This window comes from Equus przewalskii, chromosome 29 (assembly GCF_037783145.1).
Source record: "Equus przewalskii isolate Varuska chromosome 29, EquPr2, whole genome shotgun sequence".
In the NCBI taxonomy this organism is placed as follows: Eukaryota; Metazoa; Chordata; class Mammalia; order Perissodactyla; family Equidae; genus Equus; species Equus przewalskii.
The window spans coordinates 31,022,254-31,038,191 of NC_091859.1; the positions used below are offsets into that span (position 1 = coordinate 31,022,254).

Sequence of the window (15,938 nt, forward strand, 5' to 3'; positions counted from 1 at the left end):
CTGGGATCTCATTAAAATGCAGATTCTATTCATTAGCTCTGGGGTGGGGCCTGAGATGTTTCATTTCTAACAAGCTCCCACGTGAGGCTGATGCTGCTGGTCCAGCGACCATGCTGCGAATAACAAGATACTGTTGTTTTTGTGTGTTTGTCGTTCATTTCTCCAACTACTCCAACCCCCATTTTTAAGATACGTAAGGGCAAGAAATAAGCTTTCGCAGTGATTTTTGTCTCTCTGGTGAGCTTGGCCTAATCAATGTTTCCCAGGCTTTGGGGGCTGGAGCGAGCCTTGCGGGGCCTCATGAGATGCTGGGTCCCTCTGCCAGTTGCCAAAATGTGTGGATTCCAGAGGTCAGACGTGGCCAGGCTGCAGGACGCTCGGGCTCGGAGCGGTGGCCAAGGGAAGATGCCTGGCACCCGAGTGTAATGGTCATCTTCAGCCTAACGAGGTGGGCAGCTCCTCTGAAGCAGCTCAGGCATCACAAATTAGCCACAAGCAGGCCAGGGGAAAGTGGGGCAGGATTTGACGGGTGTCCTCTGGGGAGAGGCGGCAGGGCCAGTCCGAAACCTCACCTGCGGCAGGGCTGGTAAACACCTCCAGCCTCCAGACCTTGTCAAACAGCTTCGGCTAGTTGCCCAGGAGGGTTTTTTTTTTTTTTTTCCAGCCAAGGGGGAGAGATGGCTCCTGACCACAGGTGACAAGCTCAGGGGCTCAAGCTTAAAAACAGCCCCCTCTCCCAACACACGGGGCTAGTCTGATCAAACGCAGGCACTGTGCATTTTCACCTCGATATCCAGGTCTCTTCTGAATCCCAGGTAGCGGGCTGCCACAGCAGCCTGGTTGGATCTGACACCAGCTTCTCTTTATTTTATGGGAAAAGGAAGGAAAACCTTATCTTTTTGACACAAAGACTAAGGAACTGGCCCAGCACTGTCCAGTGGGGTAACCACTAGCCACGGGAGGCTGTTTAAATTTCAATGAATTGAAATAAAACGATGGCTTCAGTTCCTTAGTACCACTACGCTCATTCCCCATGCTCAGTAGCCAGACGTGTCTTGTGGCTCCTGTATTGGACAGCGCGGGTACAGGACATTTCCAGCATCCCAGAAACTTCTACTGGACAGCGCTGAACTAGAGATTCAGTGCCGACCATGTCTCCCTTTAGGAAAAAGAGCCCGTGATAACCAGCACTCCCAAGGCAATAAGGTAAGGAGAAAGCGTGGATACTAGGGGCCAGCTCCCATGTTCCCATGTCTTGATCATCTTAGAGCTGAGTTTTTTAAACAACCATTATCAGCATCACCAAATTTCACCCAAGTCTGGACGACGTCCCGGTCTCTCTTCTGGGTGCGTTAGTCACTGAGTCCTCACGAGAATCTTGTGAGTACAGTAGCACCATCTTAGACCATTGCTATCTCTGTCTTCTCACGGGGGAACTTCAGGCTCAGAGAGGTTGTGTAGCATGCCCGGATAACCCAGCTAGTCGGCGGCAAAGCTGGGAGGCAAAGGCAGGAAGTTTGAGTCCAGAGTCCACTCTGTCAACCGTGTGCTGTACCACAGGCACAGGAAGGAGGTCAGACGCAGGGTGAGGGCAGAGGATTCCCTGGGAAGGTTCAAAACCCAAAAATCTCCCACCAGGAGCATCTTTACCTAATTATGCTTTCCCCAGGTCTTCCCTTTTCTTTCCAGTATTTTCTCTGGCTTAGGCCTCAATCAATATTGCTAATGTAACTGGAATAATGATAATCGAATCACTTCATCTGATGAGACAACAGTTAAAAACCTCTGAACAACACGCTAACCTCCTGAAATAAATTCTGCACATGTCAGCATAGAGCCTGCCTCTTAAATCTTCTCCTCGGTGCTCCTGGAGCTTTTCGTTACTTATTTTATTTAAAACTTTTAAAATCATTGGTTTATTATTGGACTTAGTATTACTCGGCTGTTCATTCTTCATTCGTCCATTCAGTGAGCACGAATTGAGTGCCTGCTGTATGCGTGGTAGGACAGAGAGCTTGCTGTTGACTGGATTCTTATATGTGCCAGGCACTGATATAAGAACTTGACGTGAATTAACTTGTTTGTCCCTCCCGATAGCCCCATGAGGTAAGTGTTATTATTGTCATTCCCATTTTATAGATGGGGAAAGTGAGGCAGAGAGGACGAATAACTTACCCAAGGTCCCTGGGCTCAGAGGTGGCTGCATGGGGGTTCACACCCAGCATCCTGGCTCCAGAACTCACTCCCTTAACCATTGCACTTGGTTGCTGTGTGTCGGACCTGATGCTGGGGACAGGCAGGGCTGTCGCCTGCCCTGCACAACTCGTGGATCATCAAAGAAAGAAATTGTAAAGGGTCAGAAGGGAGGCATAGGCAAACTGCTGAAGGGATCAGGGAAGGTGGGTTTTTTTTGAGTCAAACTTTGAAAGATGCAGAAGATCAGGGACTCCAGGAGGGAGGAAATCAGGGATTCCAGCTGAGTTGGACTGCAGGCGAGGCCGGGCTGACCTTCAGCTGGTTTCAGAGATGCAGCTGTATGGACAGTTGTTAAAACGCTGAAATGCTTCTCTGCGGGTTGGTAAAGGACCGCTGCCAAATGGCCCCCCATGTCCCGCCATCCAGCAACTGCAGCTTGGCATCTTGCCCCGCAGGGGGTCCTGTCTGCCTCGAGACCACCGGAGTTAGATGGCGCCTGGGCCTTACCGGTAGTTCAATATTTAGAATGTCACTGCTGGGAGAAAAGTCGGTCCTGCGGGTGTCGTTGGGCCTTTGTTCCTTCAACAGTGGGGTCTGGGTGAATGTTTGGACTAAGGGAGAAGCATAAGCGAAATGCAAATGCCTGCTCATCCTTCGAGATTCAGCTGCATTCTCACTTCTGCTGTGAAACCTTTGCTGGTCCCCCCTCCATTCTCCGTGAAGCCCTCTGTGAATAATTAGAGCAGCTCTTGAGTGCCGATGTGTGCCAGGCGCTGTGATAAACACTACTTCAGATTACCCCACCTAAACTTCATAGTCACCCTCTGAGATACTGTAATTCTGCCTATTTTACAGATGAGGGGAGGGGGGCTCAGAGAAGATCAAGGACTTGCCCAAGGTCACACAGCTAGGCTAGTAAGTGGCTGGGCTGGAGGTTGTGACCAAGCCCTGTGATTCCAGAGCCTCTGTCCTCTGGACCACCTCCTGTGTGGCCCCCGTCATTGACTGTTCTGGCATTGTTTGCTTCCATGTCTGGTCTCAGCTGCCAGACTTTGAGCTCCTCACAGGCCCAGACTGGACTTTGATCGTCCCTTGCTCTCACTGGCAGCCAGCCAGGGCCTGGCACAGAGTGGACGGGGGATCCAAAGATCAATTAAGTGCACGGCAGCAGGAGATGGAGCAGGGAATAATGGAGGCACCAGGTGGAAGGTTCCAGCAAGAGTCCCCAAGAGAGATGACAAGCGCATGGCTTGACTAAGTGCCATCCTCTGTGTCCCCCAATGAGAGATGTCACCCGCAGGGCTCCTCCCTTTGCTGAAGGGTCCTGAGGAAAGCTACAGTTGCCTCCTTGGATTTTTGGTTTCTTCTCATTTGCCTGGAGCTGGCAGCCCTCTGCATGCCCTGTGTCTGGAGCCTCGGGCCCTGTACATGAATGTTCTCAACACGCAGGAAAAAAATTTTTTTAAAAGAACATTAGCAAAAAATTAGCCTTTGCAGCTGCCCGGTGCAAACTGAGGGCTGGCCCAGCCTGGCAAGGGCCAGCAGGAGCCCGCGTGCCCGGGAGCAGAAAGGCCTGCAGAGAGAGCGCCCACCCCCAGCTCAGCCCGCTTTCAAACCATCTGTCCTGGTGCCAAGTTTTCACTCTTTTTTATCCTTTCAGGAATAGCGATATTGACAGCTGCCAGCTCATGGCTGGGTTTCACATGTTATGGAAAATAGCCCAGGCAGTAAATCTGTGCCCAGTAGACAGCATCTGAGTTGATTTTGCATTCTTCAAAGTCTGACTTCCCCAATGAAGCCAACACGTGTCTCCACGTCTACAGTTTTCCTAGGTTTTTGTGGATTTAATCCTCTCCCCCTCCTTGCATTTTGCTCTCCTCGTGGACTGCATCTGTTTACAACTACAATACAAGGTGCTATAAATTCAAATTTTTATATTATCATATTTCTTTTACTGAAAAGTTATATAGGCTCATTTTATAAATTTTGGAAAATACAGAAAAATGTAAGAAAGAAAATTTAAATTATCTACAATTCTGCTATCCAGAGGTAGCCAAAATGATTATTTAGTATATTTTCTTGTCTTTATTTATTTATTTATTTATTTATTTATTTATTTGGTGAGGAATGTTGGCCCTGAGCTAACATCTGTTGCCAATCTTCCTCTTTTTGCTTGAGGAAGATTGTCCCTGAGCTAACATCCATGCCAGTCTTCTGTTTTGCATGTGGGGCGCCACCTCTACATGGCCTGATGAGTGGTGTGTAGGTCTGCACCTGGGATCCAAACCCGTGAACCCCGGGCCACCTAAGCAGAGTGTGCCAACTTAACCACTACACCACCGGCCAGCCCCTCCTTTTTTTTTTTTAATACAAATAGTAAGCCTTTTTAAAATAGTTGTAGTGTGGATATATAATTTTGTATCTTTTTTTATTTCACTTAATAGTATGCCATAAGCATTTTTCCTGGTACTACTACTACAGAACATGCGTAAACATCATCTTTAATGACTACAAAATATTCCATCCTGTCATTGCACCATAATTTGCCTGATGGTTCCCAGGTTGCTGGCCGTTTGGGTTGTTTCCAATTTGTGAATTGCTGTTCCCTTCGAACTGCCCACAGTAGTATAACTAAAACACCAATGTGGAGGAAACGGATATAAAAAGAGTATTCTTCCCAGAGCAGAGCACTGAGGGGTTAATTCCTGAGGCCTCTGATGCTCTGTGGGAGCCAGATATTGCAGAAGGAGAGTCCTGGGAGGCAGGCTTACCCAGCATCCTATGCTGTTGCCTCTTCCAGGAAGAAATGCCTTGTGGGAAACGTAGAGGAGTGGTACCCGCCTGGCCTCCAGCCCCAGTCATTACGAAATCCTTGGAGTGAGCACCTCCTGGTTTCCAGGGATCTTCCACACATACGATCTCCCTGGATTCTGGAAGTGCGAGACCAGCCAGGGCGGCTTTTCACAGCTTAAGACTTTGACTCTAGAAAAGTCGTGAAATTTGCCCAAAGCCACGCACTGAGTGGCCAAATTGAAACCAGAGGGCTGCTGTAGGGATGCCTGGAAACCCCCACCCTCCTTTCTGCATTGCTTCTAGAATGGAGAAGAGCATGACAGCCCCTTCAGTGGGCTGGTTTCGAGCTTGTACCGTGGACAGAGTTCATTGCTACGTACTTGGCCGTGTCTGTAGATTAGGCCGTCTCCACGATTCTAGAATTGTTTCTTTGTTTGCTTTTGTTTGGTGGTTGTGTTTGTGGATAATTCTGGGCTTTAAAATTTTTGCTCAGTTTTATGTGTTTCTCAAATACAAGAAACATCACCGGGAAAGGCTGTCTCAGTTCTTTCAAATGGGTGTGAGGAATTCTGTCCAGATTCAGCCAGCCAGGTTCAGACCTGCCCAGGAAGTTAGGCCGAATGTGCTGGCGAAAGAGGGCGGATATTTTCCCAGGCTTCCGTCATTCTCCCTGAAACGTTCAGATGCCGAGGCTGGAGCGAGCCCTTTTGACAGTCTTTTGTCACACTGCCCTCTATTAACTCCTTACACAGATTCCCACCCCCTGCATGGCCACTCCCCAGACCCTATGGCAGCAGGGTACCTGAAGAAAAAAGGAAACCAGTAAATAGGCAAAACCAATTACCAACTTGTTGAAAACACTAACACTGACGCAGCTTCCACGGCCTCCAGAATCCTCCTCTGGACACACTGTCCCTCTTCAGACCCCACAGCGCTTTATAAGAACATCTCACGAGGCACCTTTCGTGGTCAGCCCTGCATTGTGTTTATCTGCTCTTCCTGCCTTGATGGCCACCTTATGCTCCAATCCACCAAGCAGGAGTCATGATGGAAAAGTAGACACGGATAACGAAGGGCAGTCACACAGACTTGTTGCATTAGGGGCCGCCCTAGAAAATCTTGAGTCTGTGTGGCCACACTAAATTCCCTTGTTAGATTGAACAGCATGGTCCAGATGCTAAATCCTTGTGTCCTCTACAAGACTCGGCACAGACCCTTGCTTCAAGGAGATAGTCAACAAGCAGGAAACCAGTTAAATGGTCAGCCTGCTCCCTAAATGGCCCTCCCAGTTCACCCATTTATTGTCTCTCAGGTTCATCTTCCACAGCATCTCCCATCCGCTTATCCCTTCAGCTACTCCAGTCCACACAGGGTCCCCTGAACTTGCTCTGCAGTCTTCTTCTGAGCCCTTCTCTCTCGCCCTTCCAGGCTCAGGACAGTGTTTCCCAACACCCTCCCACTCCCTCCAGCTCCAGCTGATTGTGATTCATTCTGTCATAAGACTTTGTGCATTCTTTTATCATAAAGCTTTTCAGATAGCTTCTTTTCTTGTGTTTTTCACATTAGACAATGAGTTCATTGAGGGCTAGGACTTTTGCAGTATCACCAAGTGTAGGAGCTGGTACATAGCAGGTATTCATTTACTCATTCATTCATTGAACAAATATTTATAGAGCATCTAACATACACCAGGCAAAATACCTGTTTTCATGGAAACAGACAAGGAACAAATGCATAAATAATAAAATATCAAGTGCTATAAGTGACACAAAGAGAAATAAAACTGGGAACTTGAAGCAGGTACAAGTGAGGAGAGGTGCTATTTTAGCTGGGGTGGTCCAGGAAGCTTTCTCTAAGGATGTAGTATTTGAGTAGACACCTAAAGGAAGTGAAGCAGTAAGCCATTTGGATATCTGAGGAAAGATCTTGCCAGGCAGCAAGAACAGTAAGTGCAAAGGCCCTGAGGCAGGAGCATTCTTAGCACATGCAAGGAACAGCAAGGAGGCCAGTAAGGCTGGAACAGAATGAGTGAATGGAGACAATGGTAGGAAATAAAATCCAAGGTGGGCAGGGTCAGATCTTGCAGAGCCCTTGGGGCATGAGGAGGAGTTTGGTTTCTATTCCGTGTGTGACAAGCCGCTCCGTAAACATTTGTTACGTTGAATTATTTGAATTGAGTTGAATTGAACTGAACCGAATTGGGTTTCACTGAACTAAACAGACCTGGGTCTCATCTTAGTATGGACTGCATACAATTTTTGAACCATGCACTATCCCAGGTCTGCCCTTATTACCTGCAAACAGAAAAGCACTGTGAACAGTCCCATTTAGCAGTTTAAAAACCTGTTAGTGTGTGAGTTTTCCTGTCCTGGAACTAGCACAGCCTTACAGGTTGTTCCAAAAGCCTGTGGCCAGTGACACCTTTGCCAGCCCCTCCCACACGCACCAGTTTCATTGTGGTCGCAGATCGGGTACAGGAAGTATCTAAACTCCAGAGGAATGTGGTCCTGATGCTGGCCCATCATTTCTGACTCTCCCAGAGTCTGAGGTCTTTGAGGGCCCCTAGGATTTAGTCTGGGCCCTTGGCAGGGTCCTGGACCTTACTTTTCACATAGTTTTTACCCAAGCCTGGTTCTCATTGAATCTTTATTATGTGGATTTGTACCCTTAACACAACCGAAAATAAACCCGACTTGGCTATTTTTATCATTTTCCCTAGTCTTTATAAAACCATTCCAGTGAATCATCACCCAGTGTAAAGTGGGAAACTCACCAGAATTTAAGCTAAGCAAATTCATAGGATCGATCATACAGTCATTGATTCATTTAACAAACGTTTATTCATTCCCTCAAAGAATGTTGACTACAATGACCTACGAGGACCTACAAGGTACCAGGCACTAGTGCTGGGGATACCGCAGAGCACAGGATGAGGCCCTGCCCTCATGAAGCTGAGAATCTAATGGAGGAGGCAGAACAAACCAGGGCACTAATATAATATGTCATCTTGAGTAGTGGCAAGTGCTACTATGTGCCATTTTGGGGGACACAAAGATGAGTAATTCATGCCCCCAAACTGTAGTTGGAATGGTGGTAAAGACATAAATTATAACAGGGGCCAACCTGGTGGCGTAGCGGTTAAGTTCATGTGCTCTGCTGTGGCGGTCCCGAGTTCATAGGTTCAGATCCTGGGCGCAGACCTAGCGCCACTCGTCAAGCCACACTACGGCAGCATCCCACATACGAAAAATAGAGGAAGATTGGCACAGATGTTAGCTCAGGGTCAATCTTCCTCACACACACACACAAAAGACATAAATTATAACAATAGTATGCTATAAATGGCATTGTGGAATTATGGACAAAATGCTATGGAGGTGGAAGGGAACAAGTGACTAACTGTATTGCGGGTGTGGGGGGCCTTGGGGGCATCCTTCCTAGAGGAGGTGACATTTGATCAGTGTCTTGAAAGAGAAGTAGGACTTAACTGGATGGAGAGGGTAGAAAGAGAGGGGAGACAACAGCAGGAGCAAAGGCAGGGAGATGCGAGCAAATACGTGGTTCCAGAAATGGCCGGTCCTGGGTGTGGCTGCAGCACGTTGGTGCTGGGCAGGCATGCGGTGGGAGCATGAGAGAACAGAAACATTTGTGGGTCAGTTAATAAATGGCCAGGCCAAGGAATTTACACTTATGTCAGATGACCGGATTTACATGTTAGCAGATTCATCCTGGCAGCAATGTGAAAGGACTGGAGAGAAAAACTAGAATCAGGAAACTATTATGAAAATATTGCGATGGTCCAATCCTAAAAAGGGTCTGTATATAAGAAGACAGATGGTTAAATTTAGAGTGTTGGACTCTTAGGGTGGGGAGCAGCTCTCCAAGTCGTGTAGTCCAACTTCCCTTCTCCCTCCTAACATCCTCCCTGAGGGATGTCCAGCCAAGGCACCAGCCCTCGAGGCTTCCTTCCCACCCCAGCTTCAGAGAGCCGAGATGCTCTGAGGCCTTATTTCTGTGGAGCCGAGATCTCTGGGGAGCTGCCACCCCTATGCCTTCTTTTGCTCTTTGGGGCTTCCAGAACCGGTCCATCCTTCCAGAACCATCCTAATTCAGGTGCAGCTTTTCAACTGTTTAAATACAGCTGTAATTTCCTGAGCCTGCCGGGCACATAGTTGCCCATTTCCAGATTGGAACCTGGGGCTCCTTGGCCACGTGACTTGCTGTGATCTGGTCGCTGTCCCAGTTAACTGGCAGCATCAGGATTAAAACCCAAAGCTGTCTGATTCCAGAGCCCTGGACTCTTGGAAATAGCCATCAATTTAGCGTGACAAGCATTTCTTTAGCACCTGCTCCTAGGAAGCCCCCTGTCCTGGGCGTCAGAGAAGGTGGAAGCATGGGTAATGAGTTCCCGGGCTCGGTTCCGGTGATTTGGACGGTGAAGTAGACACCCGAGCGCTGTGACAGCGGGTACTGGCTTTGGCTTGCAGCCGGGCTGTTCCGGAAGAGGAAAGTGATTTGCGTTTGGCCCGCTGCATGGGCATAGTTCCTGCTGGTAACACTGGGGCAAACCCAGTGCAGGGGCCACCCCGTGGAGTGCGTGCCTGGGAGAGAAGCTATCCCGGGAAGATACAGGAGGGTGACGTACCCAGAAAGGTGGGAGGCGTCAGACCGGTGTGTATCATCGGATGGTGTGTATAATCAGATTTGAGCAAAGCGGAGCTTCAACTTGGACATGTCCCAGTGATGAGCAGAGAGGAATACAGCAAGACTGCGAGTCTGGAAAGCTGGAAGCGGAATGAGAACAGGTGTGAGGAACGGCTGGGAAAAGCCGTGCAGAAGCGAGCCTGTGCGCAGAGCATGTGTGCAGGCGCGCCCCCTTCAGGCTGCTTGTGGTATTGCTACAGGGGTGGCCGGAGGACTTAAAGGGAAAGGACAGTACTGACAAAAGGAGGGTTTTGTTAGCAGAGTTGCCTTCCTAGTTGTGTTTTTCTTAACCCGATGTTTAAATTGGTAACAGCTTAGACTAGATGTGTTAGATGCCTGATGTACGCGAAGATGCCTGAATGTAAATCTTCCATATAATCATACTTCCACGTCTGTTCCCTTGTTTATCCTCTCAATGGCCCTGTGAGGAAGGACCAATGGACATTATCCTCACTTTTCTGGTGACAGAGGGATCTCAGGGTTAGGTGGACATCTTTGCACCATCCACTCACCATGCCCCGAGCTTCCATTCAGAACCATCGCCCTCACCCCGCTGAATCGGGACACCCCACCTGCTTGCCAGCCCACTTCCCCTCCCCTTGGAGAAGGACTGTGCCGGACCCGGCCGGGCTCATCCCTGGATGAGATTTGGTTTGATTCCTCTGGTTGGTAATTACTCTCCCCCGCCCCGTGCCTCGGCCAGCTGCTTGGGAGAGAGGCTGCGCGAGCCCTCCTGCGAGGATTGGGCAGGTGGAGGCGGGTGGGTGGGGATGCACGCGGACCCCTTTCCCATATCACCAGATAATCGGCCCTGAATATTTTGTGTAGATGGAGAGAATCACCCTGGAGTACAGACCTGTACAAGGAGTCTTTTCCTAGAAAGCATCGAAGTCCAGCTTAATAAATAGCCTTTTCAGTTTCTTGTTATTAAAATCACAAGCTTTCTTCCTGCTTTCTGTCGTCTCTCCTTTCCAGATTCAGCAAAATGTAAAATTGGTAACATTTAGTCCAAGAAGTAAATGGCACATATCTTTTCTTTGCACGCATGTGGAGATCCCATAAATCTGCTAAATGGCCAAATGGTGCTCTTGTGTAGGCACCAAAACTGCCTCTTTTCCTCCCTTAGTCTCTTCCTTGATTTTTAAGGCTCTCTGGGGATTTCTCTTTTCTTTCCTTCCTTCCTCCAGGTTGCTTCTTTATTTTTATTTTTCCTGGGAAATTCTATCCCATTGCTATCCCCTACCTTTTCAAAGGCCCCCCCCCTCCTCATTCTTCATAGAGACATTCTCTTATTTTATTATCCCAGTTAGTCTTGAGCCTTTAGTGCAATCTGAGACTGATGATGTTTCTCTGTTCATCGCTTATAACCAGTCAGACGCTGACAAGTTGAGCTGGACTCACAGTCTGAGTTAGATACAACAGAACCACAAAACAAGGGTAACAACACAAAAACACCTGTTGTTAACACTAAGGAAGACTACTGTACCAGAAAATCTCTCCTGAGGTTTGTTACTGCAATTGAGCCCGAAATTTAGCTTTGAGTTTCCTAACCTCCAAGGCAAAAAGGGGAACGTGCCTTATAAAGCTCTCATCATTTAGTTTAAACACACACACAACAAAATCTTTACCAAAGAACTGTTCACAGGGGCTGGCCCAGTGGCGTAGCAGTTAAGTTCGCAGGCTCCGCTTTGGCACCCGGGGTTCCCGGTTCGGATCCCGGGTGCAGAGTAGACACCAGTTATCAAGCCATGCTTCGGCAGCATCCCAAATACAAAATAGAGGAAGATGGACACCGATGTTAGCTCGGGGCCAATCTTCCTCAAAAATAAAAAACCAAAAAGCAACTGTTCACAAAAGGATCTTTTCTGACTTTAGCAAGTTCAATCCAGGGCTGATATTCCTAGACCTTTCTGGTGATCTGAACCACCTGCAGAGCTTTTAAAAACAAACGCTAATCAAGTCTGGGGCTGAGTCTCAGGAAATCATTTCACTGTGCCACAGTCAGGGTCTTTTGAGTCAGTGCTCACATCCGTAAACAATAGGAAGGATTCGTTATGTAAAAATGCCGCAGGGGCGGGGAGCCCTATGGGAGTCCTGAGCTTGTCCTCCCTAAGGAGATCTTAGAGTTCATATGGCCCAGGGTCCTCACTCCACAGATGGAGAACTGAAGCTTCTCGGTGTTCACTGACTCGGTCAGCGCCGCACTGGTCAGAATAATGACTGAGCGTGTGGCCTTTGGATTCTGGTAGACCTGGGATCAGACCCCGGCTCTGCCCCAGGAGCTGTGGTATCCTGTATAAATTACTGAATCTCCCTGAGCCTCAGTGGCTCATCTGTCAAATGGCGATGATGATAATAATTTCCTCCCAAGGTTGTTTTTATAATTAAATGAAATAATATACCTTTAAGCTTTTTGCACAGAACCTGAAATATTGTAAGCACTCAAGAAATGGTGGATGCTATAAAATCCTGATAATGACCAGGAGGATGTGGATCATGATAATGGAAAAACGAGGTCAATAATTCAGGTTGCCTCATGTCTACTGCAGCCCACTTTCCAATACCCCATGCTACCAGGGTTCCCACCTGAAATTAGACTGACCCGAAGGACGTCCCTTAGAGCTGTATTATCCAATAGGTAGCTGCTAACCACACGTGGCTAAAGTTCAATTAATTAAAATTAGAATTTTAGCTACTCAGTCGCACTAGCCACATTCTAAGGGCTCAGTAGCCACGTGTGGCTTGTGGCTATCGTGTTGGACAGCACAGACACGGAACGTTCCCATCATAGCCGAAAGTTCTATTGGAAGCTGCCTTCCTGGCTTTTTTCCCCTCTAACTTCATTATGTATTTTTGTTATTTATTTATTTATTTAAAAATATCATACCACTATTGTAAGCTAGAAAAAAAGGTTCTCTGGTCTCTTGACTCTACCAGTGAGTACTCTTGAGGCCCCCAGAGCCTTCTGCAAACACACTTCTGACTCAAGGCACGAGTCCTTGTATGGTGGCCCGAGGCCCAGGAGGTCAGCTGTCTTTAGTCCATGTTTTCATAAGTAGGGTCCTGATTGATCAGGGCTGGAGTGTGAATTTGATCCATCCTGTCATTTTGCCAAGTGCGGCATAATGTGAATTCAAAGATTTAGTACAAGAGAACTGGAATCTCATTTCTTCAGAGCCACAGCCCCATGGCAAAGATGCCAAAGACAGCACGGGGGACGCTCCAGACCGTGCTCAGCCTCTCCTTTTGTTCATAGAAGAGAGTCTGCTCAGTGTTTTGAAATTGATCTGTTAATGGAATATTATTAACCCCTGAGAAAGAAGAAAATCCTGCCATTTGCAACAACATGGGTGGAACTGGAGGGCATTATGCGAAGTGAAATAAGTCAGCCAGAGGAAGACAAATCCTGTATGATCTCATTTATATGTAGAATCTAAAAACGCTGAACTCATAGAAACAGAGAGTAGAATGGTGGCTACCCGGCTGGGGGTGGGGGAGGTGGAGAGATGTTGATCAGAGGGTGCAAACTTCCAGCTGTAAGATGAATGAGTCCTGGGGATCTAATATCAGACATAGTGACCATAGTTAACCACCCTGTATTACAACATCAGTTGTTGAGAGTAAATCTTAAATGTTCTCACCACAAAAGAGAAATAGTAATTATATGAGGTGATGGAGACGTTAACTAACCCTACTGTGGTAGGCATTTTGCCATATACATAGGTGTATCAAATCATCACGTTGCACACCTTACACATATACAATGTTATATGTCAATCATATCTCAATAAAGCTGGAAAAAATAGCTAAAAATTGATCTGTTAATTTTAAATTTAAATTTTTTCCTTGGAAGAGAACTGTTGCAAGGATGAAGACTGGGATAAAGGATAAAGGAGGAAGACTCCAAGGGCGTGTGTATTATTCTTTTTTATGGGTCGGGTTAATTATGATAAGTGCAAAAGCATTGTCAGTAAATTTTCACAAGGTTGATGTGCAAACTCAACCTCCTGTGACAAACATTGCACCTTTAAATAAACAAATAATTCATTGGAGCAAATATTTTAATAAATGTAGTTTCTGGGAACAAATATAGTCTCAAGGTAACAAATTCACAATCTTTAGAAGATAACTATTACAAGGGAAGGTTTTTGTCCTTTTTTTGCTAAACAGAAAGAAACTCAAATCCACGGTGACACAATAAAGGAAAAATAGAGATTTAATTTAAGTGTGGGAACTGATAAGAGTGTCTTAGAATTAGATTTGGTTATGAGAGACAAAAAACCCAAATAACAGGTGTTTAAACAAGATCGTAGTTTATTTCTCACATAAACCAAGTCTGTAAGTAAGAATCCAGGGTAGGTATGGCCACTTAAGCAATCGTCCGACATCCAGGTCCTGCTTCTACCTTTTTGCTCTGCCATCATCAACGTGTGACTTTCACCTCATGGTCCAGTCTGGCTGCTTGAGCACCAGCCATTGTATCTATATGCTTCCCCACAGAATGGAAGAAGAGCAGAGAAAGTTGGGACCCCTCCCTTTAAAGACCTTCCTAGAAGTCTCACAAGAAACTTCTGCTTATATCATCGTAAGAACCAGTCTCCTAGGTGCAAGGGAGGCTGAAAAATGTGTGCTAGGGGGTCATGAGTCCAGCTAAAGATTGGCAGTTTACCAAGAAAGTAGAGGAGAACACATATGGAGGAATACCTGGCAGTCTCTGCCAGAGTATAAAAATAGTCTCCATTAGCCTTCTAAACAAATGGTTATGGCGAACCCACTGTTTTGCATTCTCAGAGATATTTTTGTCAATTCATTCTTGGTGTTTCTTTTTAAATACTATTCTGATTTTGTGTTTTTCAACTGCAATTCTAACTGAGGAAAAATTAAAGTTTCAGGAGTTTACAATTTTATTCCAGAAGTTACAAGACCCTACATGGCCCTTCCCTGTCTCTCTCCGAAGTTACCTCCTACCAACCCACCTCCCTCCATTGCCCTCTCCTCCATCTGGGCTCCAACCACACCAAGCTGAGTTCCTCCAAAGCACTATGCCCCAGCCTGCCTCTGGACCTTTGCACATGCTGTAGCCACTGCCTGGAAATGATGGAATGCATGGCTACTAGGCCTGGCCCTGGGTCCAACTGCCTGCATGTGTGTCCCAGTACCGCTGCTTATAACTGTGTACCCTTAGGCGAGTTACATAACCTCTTTCTTTCGTTATCTGTAGAATGAAGATAATAATAGTACTTACTTTATGGTTCTTGACATTATCAAATGAGCCAATGAAAGAAAAATGCTCAGTGCTGTGCCTGGCATATAAGAGCCCTCTATAATAGCTAACTTTTTTGAGCATTTACTGTGTGCTAAGCACCTTACGGAAGTTCTCTCGCTTAATCTTCACAACAGCCTTGTGGGGTGGCCTTACTACTTCTCCTGTTTTACAAATGAGGAAACTGAGGCACAGAGAAGTTAAGTAACTCGCCCAAGCTCCCACAGCTAGGAAGTGATGGAGCCCAGGTTCAAACATAAGGCCTTCTGTCTTCAGGGTCCATGCCCTTTCCACCCCACCAGTGCTAGATTCTAAGGCACAGTGGTTTCCCTTGTAAGGCCGTGTGCTGCCTTTTGCAGACTTTATCATGATCCCTTTGGAGGCAGCGGCAGGCCCAGATGACCCCTGAGAGCCCACTCCTGACCTTTGCCTCTTGGCCTTGATCAGGCCAGGCCCTGCCCTTTTAGGCTATTTGAGCCACTGCTCCCAAGATACGAAGCTATGCAGCCTCTGCCACCTCCCAGATATTTATCCTTTGTTCCCGAGGCTGCAAGGAAGTTTCTGCGGCAGCCTCGACCAGAGCCTGCGGCTTCCCCACTTCTGAAGCCATGGCTCCCCTCCCAGGGCCATTTATATCCCGGGCCCCACCATCATTCCACCCGCTGGAGATCAGGTTCCCACCACAGAGGCCTCTGGGCCCCTAAGCCAGGCTGGCAGCCAGCAGCCCAGAGGGGAGAAGGGCAGGCTGGCCTTCTGGTCCCTGCGTGGGCTGTGAGGAAGGACCTCGGGCCTGCCAAGCATCTGCAGCTCAGAGCCGGCATTCTCTAGGCCAGAGGGTCTCAGCCATTGGTGGGCGTCGTCAGAAACCCCTGCAAAGAATAGACTAGATGCTGATGCCAGGGGTAGCGGGCTGAATCATGGCCCCCAAAATACCAGATCCTAAGCCCTGCAACCTATAAATGTTATTTTATAAAGAAAAAAG

General features: G+C 47.3%; 1 protein-coding gene and 1 long non-coding RNA gene across 5 annotated transcripts in view; one reads left to right on the top strand and one right to left on the bottom strand.

Annotated features, from left to right (window-relative positions):
- The window catches only part of ABTB3 (ankyrin repeat and BTB domain containing 3), a 301,232-nt gene that overhangs the window by 204,145 nt on the left and 81,149 nt on the right, over window positions 1-15,938 (top strand). The window lies entirely within an intron of this gene.
- Window positions 13,986-15,938, bottom strand: part of LOC139080370 (uncharacterized) — a 35,291-nt gene continuing 33,338 nt past the window's right edge. Inside the window, exon 5 of the long non-coding RNA XR_011534840.1 lies at window positions 13,986-14,175. This is a non-coding gene — a long non-coding RNA (uncharacterized lncRNA). The remainder of the gene's footprint in view (window positions 14,176-15,938) is intronic.